The sequence below is a fragment of the Ceratotherium simum genome, chromosome 12 (assembly GCF_057802395.1).
Source record: "Ceratotherium simum simum isolate JZ-2026a chromosome 12, ASM5780239v1, whole genome shotgun sequence".
Taxonomy (NCBI): Eukaryota; Metazoa; Chordata; class Mammalia; order Perissodactyla; family Rhinocerotidae; genus Ceratotherium; species Ceratotherium simum.
In genome coordinates this window covers 37,471,749-37,487,017 of record NC_141911.1, presented here as the reverse complement: position 1 = coordinate 37,487,017, position 15,269 = coordinate 37,471,749, and the positions used below count along the sequence as shown (strand labels likewise).

Here is a 15,269-nt window from a genome sequence, read left to right as displayed (position 1 = left end):
GAGCCATGGAGAGGCCACCAACTGCTGATTTGTAACCATGTGGTTATTGGTGTGGAGAAGAAGATGATCATGGTCTCAAAATCTGCTTTTTCAGCATACATGTCTAAATTGTGACTCTTTAGTTGTGGAACTTCACCTCCTCTGAGGATATTTCCTGAGTTTGGAATTAGTCTACATTTTTATTCCTCTTTTTTTTTTTTGTATCTTTCATTTATTATCCTTTTGAGCTACCAAGATTATATTGGTGTGGAAGTGTGAGATGATTGTCAAAGGGAGGAAAGGAATGAAGATAGAAACAAATACAATACCTTCATCATAAGCAGCTATGTAATCAAATGTCCAGGTAGTTGATATTCAGAGATCCATGCAAGCAAGCGACAACTGTCCTCAAATCAACAGACTCTGCAGGAGGACTCAGAATGCTTCCTGTAATAGCACTAGGGGCTAAGACTTCTGGTATTCTTTCAAATTGTTTAAGACATATATCATATGATACAAGTGTTAGTTTTACAGTCATATCCTTATTTTCCAGAGGAAGGGCATGAATCATTAAAATCAACCTATAATTTCAAAGCTTCCTTTTAGACATTAGTTTCAGCTTCTGGGCCCAGCCAACTTTTTTATTCTCTCTCTCTTTCTCACTTGCACTCTCTCTCAACAGAGTTGCTAATAAGGAGTAAAACTGACTGATTTGAATTGCACCTTTTCCTATATCTCACTTGTCCTCCAGTGGAAGTGTTAATAAATAGTGAAAGAGGCAAATATTGAAAGTAGGAGGGGAAGAAGAAATCAAGACGACATAGAATGATACCTACATTGGCTCATTAGCCCTTGACCAAAACTGAATTGACTATATTTCATAAAGGAAATGACCAAAGAGGGACCTTTTGTTTTAGAATCACATCTTTTTTGGTATTTTTAGGAATTGAATCATAATATCCAATCACATGTACAGAGTGTACTAATCTTTTGATTATTGAATTTTTAAGTGATTATTAATGCATAAGAAGCTGCAACAGTGGTATTTGGCACAAATTTTATGGGTATACTCAAGGTGGTGTACGGTCATAGCTTTCCTGATTTTTAGGTCATATGAAAATTAAAAATTTTTTGATTATTAGGGAAAAAACACGGTCAGATATTCAACTCCTTTAGTCTGTTTTCATGTTCACTATATGATGTTTTATTTTACATTTTGTATTTTATAACTTTACATTAATCCTTCTTGATTACAGCATTGGATTCTTTTTTTTTGGGAAAATTGTTGGAATCAGGAAAGCCCATGATTTTGATCATGGAATGATTTTATTTTATCTTAGAGGTTATAAGATAAAGCAGTTAAAAACTATTTATTTATCTCTCCCTCCATTATTTGTAGCTAAACTGTAGTGAAACTCAAGTTGTGTGAAAAAGAATTATTTCAAAGAGAACAAAGTTAGGTCTATATTTTGCATATTCTTAAAAAAATAGGGAAATAAGTGAAGAGAGGTGGTGACTATGCTTTTGAAAAGAAGCATACAGGGAATGGATTCTGAAAAACTATGTTATTGAATGTCACTTATCATATTGAAACTCTACTCCTTCGTAAAAAAGATCTATTCTTGTCATTAGGACTTAAATGTTTTTTCAGTAGCCTGAGTCATCTAATCGTCAACTCTACTTGAAGGTTTCAAAATTTTAATCTCTTCTTTGTATTTTTTCTTATTAATGGTGGTAGAATCACTTCCTATGTTTATCTAGTTTTGGTTAAGGTATGCATTTTAGCCAACTTTGGTTGATTATTTTTCCAAATTTTTTAGTTTATATGAGTGTGATAGAAAATTTAAATGCAAATATGTCTTTCTCTCCCTCCTATAGTCACTGTAGTATAAGTTAAATTTGACTTAGTAAAATCCAGGACAAAAAGTTTTTGTTTAAAATTTAGGTAGATTATTTGCCAAGATTCCAGGAACTAGATTGGTTGACTAGAGATTTTCATCAGCCATATGAATTGGTCACAGATTTGAGTGAAGTGGTTTGTGGTATATTATTTCTTCTTTTACATTGAGTAGGGTATGAAACTATGTGATGTATCAAACACCAACCCTGGAAAACACTCAGAATTGGTTTCAATTTAACATCAGGCAGATCAAAAAGTCATCATTAGCAAAGAGTCAGCAAGCCTGTTAGCAGGAGCTGAAGTGTAGGAAAGGCATGGAAGCAGAGAATACAAGCTGGTGTGAAATAGGAGAGAAACCCTCTGCTGATATACGTGATTTTTATTATGTTATATTCAACCCCACCCCCACCCCAAATTGAGAGATGATCAGTTTAATTAAAGACCCTTGGTATCTTTACTTTGACAAAACAGATTTCAATTGGCTTTGGCACATTTAGCTATACTGCATACACAATGCTCATTTTTTTTTTTTGTAATAGATGATTAAATGATATTCAACTTATTCTTTGCAAAAGACTTTAAAATTCTAGTTACTTGCTTAAGGATCTTTGTTGATAGTTAATATGAATTGAAATGGATATGGCATCTAGCTAGATTTCTTTAAATAGACAGCCGTTAAATTGTTAAATCTTTACTGAAATTCTAGTCTTTTATTATTTTGTAGAAGCCATATTGTTCATTTTCATATAGCATTTAACAGTGAACTTCAAAGCTGAGTATATTTGGCTAAGTCAGTTGTTGTGAAATAGCAAAATATGAGGTAAGCTGTTAAGTGCTAAAAAGAAGATAAAAAATCAAAGATTTGCTTTCATTTCATTCTCAAGTTATCTTTCTGTGTTTTATTTCCATAGAACTAGTAATAAAGTAACTCTAAAAATGTTTAGTATGTTTGTTTTCTCCTGCCCACTCCAAATTTATATCCTTACTACCTCTTATATAAAAAGAGACTGTTGTGTTTGTTTTAATTCCCCCAATACAAGGAAAGTTCATAAGGCTATATGAGATATATTCTTTGTTATTTTTCATTCAAGACAGAAGAAAAATTTTAAAAGAAGATTTGGGGAGAGGGAGAGAAGATGATTACCATCTGAAGTTTGACTAAGTTCTCCCTTTCTTCCTTTCTGCTAGCGCTATTTTTAAACAGAACAAGACATTCACAGGACTAGTTTTTATTTGTATATTCTTGGGTAATTAGATATTCTATGCCTATCTTCTTTTTGACATGATATAGCAGTTTATTTGTTTAGGCAACTTAAAAAATATGATTTATAGCAAGTTGAAAACAAAATCATCTTGCAAGCCAATTGGCAGCATTTGATATTATTTTAGAGTAGGTCTTACTTGGGTATCGTTGGGTTGGCACTTTCACACTTGGATCCCGGATGTGCTAACTGCAACACATTTTGTTGAACATGTGTTATTGTAGTCCTACAGTGTGGTAGATACCATGACGAGGATGCAGAGCATTATAAGCAAAAAAGTGAAAATACAACTGTTGAAGGGGAGATGGATAAACAGTGAAGCATGATGATTTTTCTTCTATCGTAAGGAGGAACATATCCTGATATGGATCAGTTTCTAAAATCTGGATAGTAGGATAAATCTGACTGTAGGAATCAGGAAGGCCATGGTAAAAGGCAGGTTAAGTAATTTAGGCTTAGGTTGACGTGGGCTTGAACCAGCACTAGGAATGGAGAATAAAATGGATATCTGAGAGAGATGTTAAAGCAAGTTGTTGAGACTTCTTAACTGACCAGATATGGAGGATGAAGGTAGGTAATCAAAAGGGATGTTGTCAGCCACTTTTTAAGCTAGGAGGTAAAGCTGTCTTTGTCTTCATATCTTAATTTTCACCCTGAGGGTTTTTTTTTTTAATATTTAGACTATTTTTCCATCAAAAAGAGGGAAACGTCTCATTTTGTTAGTATCATCAATACATATTGTTATATATAACTGCTTTGGAAAATAGGTTTAGTAAAAATAGTGTAAAATATATTGATATAAATAGTGTATATAACACAATGGATTACTACTCAGCCATAAGAAACAATGAAATCCAGCCATTTGTGACAACATGGATGGACATTGAGGGTATTATACAAAGTGAAATAAGTCGGAGGGAGAAAGTCAAATACCATATGATCTCACTTATTAAGTAGTAGATAATAACAACAACAGACAAACACATAGAGACAGAGATTGGATTAGTGGTTATCAGAGTGGGGTGGGGAGGAGGGCAAAAGGGATAATTAGGCACATATGTGTGGTGATGGATTGTAATTAGTCTTTGGGTGGTGAACATGAGAACATGATGTAGTCCATGCAGAAATACAAGTATAATGATGTACACCTGAAATTTGTACAATGTTATAAACCAATGTTACGGCAATAAACAAAAAATAAAAAATAGTGTATATAGAAAGTCAGTGGAAAGAGAAATATTAAATAATTACTAAAATGCTATGTCTTCTTAGAGAAAGAATAATCTCATAACCATGAACAATGTAGAGCTCATTTTTCTCCCGGTTTACCTCACAGACATGTATCCACACTCCTTCATAGGATGGGAGGCTACCACTATACTAAAAGATGCTTATTTCAGTGGAAGTCAAGGATGTCATGGCAGCTATGTACTCTCTAATCTCAGTTCCCAAGAGAATATCTTTAGAAATCGCCTTCATGAAAACATGCTTTTGTAAGTGAATTGTAACTACCCTGTCCTCTCCAAAATGTTACCAGGACACTTATGTGTGAGAAGAACCAGTGTAAAACCATTGTTGAGATTGATTTGGATTTTCGGTGACATTCTACAGCTGTTGATGTTTCCTTGTAGACATATTTGATCAGCTTGACACAGAATTATAATCAACCCAAGTAACTGGACACAAGCTGATCTTTGTCTTAAGCTTGGCAATCTTCTCTTGATTCTTACCATTTTTTTTTGTTACATGACACTTCATGGGTGGGCTCTGGATAATAACTTTCTTGGTGCCGAGGCCTCTTGACATCCCTTCCGAGCAATGTTATGATTCCTTGACACGGAATTACTGTGGTGTGAAGTTAAATCTAAGACCAGGCTTGAATCAGTGACAGTCTGTGTAGACAGATTATTTCTTAACTCACTTTTACAATGATGAGATCAATGAGTTGGAAAAGGCAGCCAGAGATTTCAGGGCTGTAATTGAGTTGTGGCGTGCCCATAAATCATGCAAGCTGCCTCCCCTGCATTGGCGTCGCCCCAGAAACCTCCCAGAAGCTCAGCCCCCCTAATGTCAATGACAAAGCACAAGGCAACTTCTTATATGACTTCCTATATAATCTTAACTATGCTTCTGTGTGGGATGAACATTTTCCCCTTTCTCTGGAGGAGTAAAATCTTAGTTAACGCCTTTAAAATATACCATAGCTGCTTCTGTGGTGAAAATAAGTTCATGGCAGGTAACTAGAATTTACAGAAGAGAGAAAAATTCTTTAAAGCTTGTCTCCCTGTGGTGTGGGTTTTTTCTTCACTTCTAATAGCTTTTATTTTAATTTCTAGTTCTGAATTCAAACAGCTGTCACTCTCTTTATAGCCCTCTTTGAAACTCTTAGAGCGTAGGAGGTAGCCGGGCTGTCTAAGAAACATCTTTTCAAACCAACCAAAGTATTGTTTATCCTGAATGAAACAGAATTTTTAAGGCTGTCAAGAGTGACTGATTTGAAACGTTTTCTTTGGTAGCTGAGAAGATGAGCAGAAATCTTCAAGGGGAAGGTATTATCTCAGTGTGGCCAATTCTGAATGACTTCTGTTACTCAGAAAGCTCTTATGGATCATGATAAAAATTACCACGAAATAAGGGTGCTTTCTGCAATTAATATAACAGAACAAACCTGTTTCCTGTTCATTTTTACTTACTGAATCCTTACCAGCTGTTGAGGAAACAGAAAGATGTGAGATTGAGTCAACGATGGAGAATACTTCTGTCACTATTAGTCTCTAGTTGCCTTTTATGAGCTCTGGGTAGCAACTTTGCAGCTTGGCTCCCTCTGCGTGCTCCTTCTGCCTTCTGTGGCATTCCTTTGTGCCTTCTGAGCAGTATTTAGAAGGAATCCAGTGTCCCCTTTGGATGAAAAAAAAAAAATCTTCAAGCCTCTTAAAATGAATTCTTGGGCTGAAATTTTGTATATACTAATATTCTCTAAAATCAGCAGCATGACTTTTTCAGCTTGAAATGTGATTATGGTCATGATTTTATTTTTTTCTTTGAGACAGAATAGAAATAGTGATTATTTAAATCTCAGTTGATTATCTTATTTTAAAGCTATACTCTTTTTCTTAAAATTTTTAATAGTTAATGTAAGAACAGGTTACAGAATTTGGAGGGTAATAATAGTGAACAGTTACATATACCAAATTATAGGCCAAATACTGTTTTTAGCAATATTTATTAAAGTTAGATAATCCTCATAACAATCCTATAGGTACATTATTATTCCTATTTTATAGTTCAGGAAACTGAGGCACAGAGAGATCAATAACTCATCCAAGTGTCGCAGCTGGTTAGTGACAAAGCCAGGATTGAACCCAGGCAGCCTGGTCCCAGAGTCTGGGTTCCTTACCACCCCGCTGAAGTGCTCAACACACGTGCTGTGCCGAAGTCTTCTCTTCCCTGGAGTCGACAGACGTTGGCAGTTTTCTCCAGAGTCTTTTTCAGAGATATTCTGTGCACTTCAAACAATTTGTTGGTTTATTCTTTTTTTTAATTTTAAGAACGATTCTTAGTTTTTCCATTTAAAAAAGTGGCTAGTTTTGTTGTAAGGGAATCAGAATTATGGTCTTGATGATGAAGATGAAGGAAGAGCCAGAGATGAGTATGGTTTTAAACTCGGGACCCAAACACTGTAACAAGAATGGGTCCTCCAGGAGAAGAGAGGATGCTCATTTTTATGGAAAGGTGAGAGGGAAAGCAAACATTTTATTCTAGTGATGTATTTATTTTACCGTGATTTATGCAACCATTTACCTAAATGGACAAAGATCTGGTCTTAACGTTAGTTGTGATGTGGTTATCTCAAGTACCTGACGCTTTAACAGGTTGCTAGGAATGTGTAACGTGAGCACAATCAGGAATTTGATGCTGCCCAAATATACTGGATTTTGCTGTTATTTTTCTTTTTTCTCTTCTCTCTTCCTTTCATTAAAAAGAGTTTTTTTTAAATAGATAATATGTTCCTTCGTTTGAAATACCAAAAAGTATAAATTGATACAAAGTGAAAAGTCTCTGCTCCATCCCGTTGAGTAAGTTCCTGCATCCTACTACATGTGTAAACTGGATCTGTAGCCACTGATATTAATAGGTTGAGCCATATATGTGCCATCTTTTAGCTCTAAAGTTATATAATATTGACAATTTCAATATTTTTTTATTTAGAATGTCAAAAATAGAAAGCATCAGGTATTCCATGTAGTTCAACCAGTAGTTTCTTAAATCCTTTCAGAGTTGCGATTCCAAATTGAATTGCTAACCACTGTTATTAGTAGAATCATAGCATATGAAACCACTGTTTGCGTATGTCAAAAATGATTGAATAGCAGCTGTTTCATGTGGTTCAACCTATAGTTTCTTATTTATCCTTCCAGAGTTCTTTATGTATATATAAACAAATATGAACATAGATTCTTATTTACCCCTTTGTGTACCTAAAAGCTAGTTGTGTCCCTTATTTTAAAAAATTTTACAGTATATCTTGTGTTGCTTTCATGTCAGTATAAAGAGAGCTCCCCTCTCCGTTTTTCACTGTTGTATATTATTTTGTGTGTTCTGTTGTGGGGATGTACCCTTAAGAGGGCCTTATGTTGTAAAGCCAAACAACAGGCCCCTTACAAACCACACACAGGCTTCTAGCCTTCCAATGATAACAAAAATGTTTCCACAAAAATAATACACATGATATGCTTTTAAATGAATAGAGCAGGTTATAAAACAGAATTTTCAGAATAATCTCACTTCTGAAGGAGAAACTATATAACTAAATGTATAACCATAGAAATAAATCTGTTAAGACTATTAATCAGTTATGACAGTGGTTATCCTTAGGGGGTGAAAGCTTGATGATTTTCCCCTTTATACTTATCTGTATTTCTTCCTTTTTGCTATAGTGTATTATTATACACACGTGTGCATATACACACGCATAAATGCACATATACACGTAACATACATACATACGTATGTATTTAATTTACACAGATTTCAGCTTAACACTGATGCAAGCTGTGCTTGGTACTTGATGTATTGGCTGTGAGTTTAAGATTTTGAGGTAGAAGGAATGAAGCAGAGCCCTAGAAAGAAGCATATGGAGTCCCTCTAGCGTGAGTTGACCTGGAGAGCCTTCCTTGGGCCCACATGGAGAATGCGTAGCTCTTACTGCTTGGTGTTTTCCTGTTAGATTTAATATATCTTTCACCTTCTTTCTGGGCTGCTCTCTTGTAGTCACTTACCACCTGTTACTCTATGGACAGTAAAGAAGAATTCCCTTTGAACAGTAGGGTTGGATTTGCTTTTTAAATGTTCTGGCATTTTGGGGATCACTATCACTGGAAATACCTAGGCAGCTAAGAGTTTTATTGAGTGGTAGAAGTATTTGTGGTTAAGTTTGGATTTAAACTAACCTGGATTTAAATCTCTGTCCTCCTCCTCCTGTGTTTTATGATCTCGGCAAATTCCCCTCTAAGCCTCTTGAGGTTGGGGCGATAAAATTTCGCATGATTTTTGCCAAGAACAAATGAGTTAATGGCTGTAAACCACCTAATATTTAGTAAATACTCAAGAATTTAGCTTATATTTTCTTGAGGGCCTGATGAATGAAGTACAGGGCTTCAGATATACTTTCCTATGTGGTATACTTTCAAAGAAAATGTAACATAGTCTTATTTTTGTCCAACATTATACCTTATTTATTCGTTGCTATCGTCTTAATCTGGCAATTAAGATGTTAATTAATATATTATAATTATTTTTATAATAATTAACATTAATAAATAATTATAATAATTAAGCTTTAGGTGAGAAGAATATCAAGGGAAAGAGGACAGGTTAAGAGCTAGGAGTCCAAGAGCCCTCATCGTCTCAGCTGGCCTGGCATTTGCATTCTGCGTGCATTGCTCTAAATTTCCTGAGCTGTCAAAGTGTCAGGCTTCCCCAGAAGTTTATGGAAGACAGTTTGATTCAGTATCTGATTACTTTTTCGTTTCTAAGGATAATAGTACATGGTTGTTTTTATTTTGTTTGTTTATGTAGGTGGAAATCTGAGTCTGCAAATAATGCCTCAGGACTGTGATGATGATATAAAAATGCTCTCTGCTTTACAGAGTAGAGCTATTTGCTTTGACTTCTATTGACATTGCAACTGAACTGGTCTTATTCACTTTATAATTGAATTGCTGCAGACTTCCATTGACCTTCGCAAGTAGTAGAGGTGGTTCCTGGAGTTGTGACCTAACGCCTATTAGCTGCTGCTATAACGTTAAAATGGGTTGTGTGTTTTATGTCATATGATTATAATGCAGCTGGTCCTCTCATCAGCTTTTTCTAGCACACACTTTTTGCATATCTTAGCCATCCAGTAGCTTTTTTGGGCAAGCATTATGCTTATTTTTTTAAATCTTTGGGCAATAGAAAATAAAATCTGCTTTATAATTTTATGGCAATTTCCTTACATGTTTTCATGCCTTAATGTGACACTTTAATTCGTAGTTCCGTAACTGCCTTTTTTCCCCTCTTATTCGGTTTTTTTGGGGGATGCATATCCTCATATAGTTGTGTCTTTTGTGCTTTTGGGATTAGTGGGGTGGGAGGTTGTTGCATTGACACTCGCATTTCCCTTTCCCAGACATGATTTCAGATAAAGAAATTGTATTACCCAAGTGCGTATTCTCATCCTACCGCTGATGGTTGTTAATCTGCGTGTTATTTAGCTTCATTACGGTTCCCATTATGGTTTGTCATGTCTGATGAGGGCAAAATGGAATGAGAAGGACAGGGACACCTTGCCCCCTACCCAGCATGACACTGCTTTAACTTGCAGCGGAACTGAGAATTGGGGTAAGTGGGACTTGAGGAACCTTTCCTTCCAATTGGCAATTATAACCTGTCTCAGAGCACCTCCCACTGCTGAGAAACACAATTAGCTTTCTTTTCTTATTGGGCAGTTGGCAGTGTTAATCTCTTATACTCCCTCCCCCTTTTCCCTACTGTAAGACTTAGGGAAGACTTTCTGATCATCTAGACTGTTTTCTAATAGTAATCACTTACCACCCTACTACTCTGTGGACCATAAAGAAGAATTCCCTTTGAATGGCAGGGTTGGATTTGCTTTTTAAAGAAAGATACCCAATTTCATTAGCAATTTTAAAAATTCAATTTTAAAGTCAAACTTGGAGTTCCCTAACCTATCTTTATTATTCTAATTTGTTTAAGAAAGGAAGCGTGTGTGTGCGCCTGTGTACTTTTCTAGTTAAGGAAAACTAATGTATAAGACACGATGTAATTCTTTTGGCCTATGTTTTGAGGAGGATAAGAATAAATATCTGGCCTGAAAAATATATCACCTTTCATTTTTGTCTTGCCTTGGGCTTTTTCTTTGTGTAGATCTTACTTGTTTAATGCCACTATTGATAGTGCCTTGTAAAGCAAGTTACTGTAGTTCTTTGGCCATTTTAGTTGAAGTAGATTAGCATATGGAAAGATGTGAAGGGAGAGCCAGATTTTTTTTGACTGGTTTGATGTTAATTGGGTTTTGGATCTGGCCATGACCCTTCTCAGCTATGCTGCTCACAGACTGCTCTGCTATGCACCAATCATTCCATTTGTACACTGCAGCTTCTAGTTAGAGAAGGTCATAGAACCCCATGAGGTTCTGGCCCAGCCAAGCGTCTGTGTAGGTTGTGAAGAAATAAGCCTGTTCACTTTTCTTCAACAACCAAGGAATGGGCTACTTGGGTATCTACTACCAGTCTTAGATAAACAGCTAGGTATGACAGACTGCTGTTCTGTGTTGTTTTGGTATGGCCTTTTCCATTTTCCTCAGTATTGCAGTAAAATTAGGTATCTGGCCACCCTGGCGTCTGTAACTCAGTAATTATGGGAATGTTGGTGCTAAGGACAAGATGCAAAAACAAAATACTGGACAAAACTGTAATCCTCCCTTTGGAGTTTCACTGTCTACAACAATTTCACCCAGTAATTTGAAAGCAGGTAGACATTATGATGTACTTTCAGTACTTGGGTGGGGAGGGTGAGGCCACAGACAACTCGAGTGTCCTTGGATGTCCTTGTTAAAAGTAAATTCCGTAGTACATGAGTCATTGTTCTGATCCAGTGTGACAGTTCTATGATGTCTCCTATCTTATGAGTCAAGTAGTATACTTTGGCCTATGTTAACCACATTTCAGGGAACAGCACCTCTTAATGCATACTACTCTTGCCATGCACGAGATCATTAACGAATGAACGGTAGCTCTATCTTTTTATCTCTGTCAGCCTTAAAATTCCATTGTTGGCCCCCATCCCACCTGTTATGTTGGCTTTCTGAAAATTGGTGGAGAAATGTTTTCTTTCTACTGTTTCATATATCTGAAGCTTCTCACCAGCTCCTAGACAGATTTAGTTTATTTATACAAGTCTCTTCCGTATTTGTTGTTTAGCGTTAGGTTTTATTTACAATGTCAAGTCCAATAGCGTATTGAACCAGGGGGAGGGAAAACATAAGTTTTGGCTTATTCTAATTTACACTAGTCAGTGCAGTATTGTTGTTAGTGCCGTTGAGTTGATTCCGACTCTTAGCGACCCTGTGTACAGCAGAGAGGAGCCTTGCCTGGTCTTTTTGTGCCATCCTCTCACTTTCTGATGCTATATCAGACAATGCTCCACTGTATTTATAGGGTTTCCTTGGCCAATTTTTTAGGAAGTGGGTGGCCAGGTTCTTCTTCCTAGTCTTCTTAATCTGGAAGCTCTGCTGAAACCTGTCCACCATGGGTGACCCTGCTGGTATTTGAAATAGCGGTGGCATAGCTTTCAGCATCACAGTAACAAGCAGCCACCATAGTATGACATCCGACATACTGGTGACATGGTTCCCTGACCGGGAAACAAACCTGGGCTGTGGCACTGAGAGCGCCGAATCTTAACCACTAGACCACCAGGACTGGCTCACTGAGGTATTAGAAACTAGTTCTTGACAGGTAAAATAGAGCAACTCAGACTTTATTTTAGCAAGTAGAGATTATGTTAGAATAAATATGAAATGAGTTTGGGAGTACTTTTCTTGATACTAGGCACCCCTCTCCTTTTCAGGATAAGTCCTGGGTAACATTAGGAAGAAAGACTAGTATGGCTAGAAGGAGATTTTATTGGTATAATAATATCTGTCACATGGTGAAAACTAGGGCAGCAGGAATATTTCCTGCTTGGTTCAAAGGTTATGTTTTGAACAGGCTTATGTAAGTTAACAAAACAAACAAAACTCTCCTCCTCCTGCAGCATTTCATAATCCCCTCCCAGGTTCCGCCTTTTCCCATCAACTTCATTCCCGGAGCTGTTGGTCTGTCTGTTACTGTGACTTTCACCCAGAAATGTTTGTCCTTGAGGATATCCTTTCTCTCTTATCCCGGTTCTGAGTCCTCTGCAGCTTCAGATATTAAGCCTAAATTTTTCATGCTGGAGGCTTCCTTGGGCACAGCATCATTAGAGCAGACACACCAAATGGGCAAAGAAGTTGAAATACTTTAAACAAGAAATTATTGGGCAGCCCTGTTTACAAGATAGAAAATGCAAAATGACAGGAGAATAATTATAATGCAGAATGACAAAAGAATGAATCCAGGCGCAAGGGGAGAGGGGCCAGGGGTGGATGTTAACCACAGAAGCTTTGTTCTCCCCCTGCTGGTAAAAAAGTCCATCTAATTGTGGTTGAAGCCACCCTCGAAAGTTAAATAGATCATGCTTAGCCTTGATATTTATTTCTCTGTACTTAGGGTGAGTCTTTACATGTCAAATCACATTTTCTCATCGATGTCCACTGTGATTTTGGATTTTTTTTCCCCCGGAAAGTCTTACATAACAATAAATAAATAATAGTTAAGAATATTAGCTTTTGACTTTATGGAATAGCCTATGTATGTTAATTATAGTATACAAGTAATCCCTGTCAAGTGAGTACAGTAAAATAAGAAAAGTCATCAAATATATTTCAGTAAATTCTAGTGTTATTGAGAGTTCACTATGACTGAATTTAATTTGAATATTTAAACAGTCACGATAACTCTCCTTTGACTCTCAATATTTAGGAAAAGTGTCTATTTAAATATGACATAAAATGTTCTGAACCTTCTGTTTTTCCTAATAAATATTTTAGAGTTCTAAAGTTCTCTTTGATATTATTTTTCTGTGTTTCACAAATTTTGATATGAAATATTTTTATCATTGAGTTCTAAATCTTTCTTAATTTCCATTATGATTTTCATTTTAGCCAAATTTAGTTTACTAGCATACGGAAATTGTAAAATCTGTCCTTTTCTTAATGACATTCTAAATAGTTTGCAATTTTGGTCTGAGAAGAAAGTATATATAATATTTTTCATTTGGAATTTGTTAAGACTGTAGTCTTCTTTCAAAAATATTCTATATGTTCTTAAAGAATATGTATCCTGTGTTTATTGCAAGATGTTATGTGTGTGTATGTGTAAAACAGATCAGCTTTGTATTGTTGATTACAGATATCTCTATTTTTTTTTTTTTTTTTTTTTTACGAACCCGAGAGCAGTATCTGAGAGGAGTGTGTTAAAATCTCCAATTGCAATTTTGGTTTTTCTATTTTTCATTACAGTTTTATTTGTTGCTTGAGGCCCAACAGTAGGTGCTTATCATCTTGTTCAATCATCTTATCCCTTTATCATTGTAATATGACTTTCTGTGTCTCTCATGTAGTTTATTAAAATCATTATCTTTCTTTTGGTTATTTGCCAAGTATATCGTCTTTATTTTTTTATTTTTCAGCCTTTCTTTGTATTTAGTTTTAAGCATGTTTCTTATAGTCAACATAATGTTGGATTTAAAAAATACATTTGGAGAGTCACTGCCTTTTAATTGGTGAGTTTAATTCATTTATGTATATTGTAATTACTATTATGTTAGAATTTCTGTCATTTTATAGTTTTTATTCAATAAATTTTGATACATTTTTTCTTTCCTGCTTTCTCTTCAAAACAAATATTCCCGTTTCCAAGATATGTGTTCTGTTTTGTTTCTAAGGTAGTTGTCCTTGAGACATAATCTCATTTATCTATTGATGTCTTTTTTGTGGGGGGGAGCGGTGAGGAAGATCAGCCCTGAGCTAACGTCTGTTGCCAATCCTCCTCTTTTTCCTGAGGAAGATTGGCCGTAGGCTAACATCCCCAGGATCCGAACCTGTGAACCCTGAGCCGCCAAAGCAGAGCGTGTGTACTTAACCACTATGCCACTTAACTACTATGCCACCATGGGCCGGCCCCATGATTTCTTAAACTTCATTATCCCTGTTTCTCTCTCACCCCAATAAGACAAATGATTTAACAGACTCTCATCTCTCTCTGGGCTACCTACCCCCACCATGTTGATATTTTCCAAAATTTTGGTTCTTAATCGTTTTGGTTATATTTTTCCCTTTTGTCCTAGACTTTAGAAGACAATAGACATTATTGAGTTCATTGAACATCTCATACTACTACTTCTATTTAAATATTTGAAAAATTTATTTAAGAGTGTTATCAGTGTAGTTCTTTGTGTGGCAAACCTTGGGTATTTTTATGTCTAATATGTTTATTATGGCTTCACGTTTGAATGGCAGTTTGGTAGTTTGAATATATAGTTCTGTGCTCAAAATTCTTTAATACTTTAAACATTTTACTTCAATATTGTGTATTCAGTGTTACTGTTGAGAACTCTGATGTCAACCTAGTTCTTTTTCTTATGTTATCAGCTCTTTATCAGATGCTTTTTGTTATTTTCTTTGTATTTGATATTCTTTTTATTTTTTTTTTTAATTTTTTATTGCAGTAACTGGTTTATAACGTTGTATAAATTTCAGATGTACATCATTATACTTCTATTTCCTCATAGATTACATCATGTTCACCACCCAAATACTAATTACAACCCATCAACACACACATGTGCTGAATTATCCCTTTCACCCTCCTCCCTCCCCCCTTCCCCTCTGGTAACCACCAATCCAATCTCTGTCTCTGTGTGTTTGTTTATTGTTGTTATTATCTACTACTTAATGAAGGAAATCATACGGTATTTGACGTTCT

The 15,269-nt window shown here is 35.8% G+C and overlaps 1 protein-coding gene across 3 annotated transcripts in view; it reads left to right on the top strand.

The window, feature by feature from the left end:
• ARHGAP10 (Rho GTPase activating protein 10) overlaps window positions 1-15,269 on the top strand; it is a 291,557-nt gene that overhangs the window by 235,475 nt on the left and 40,813 nt on the right. The window lies entirely within an intron of this gene.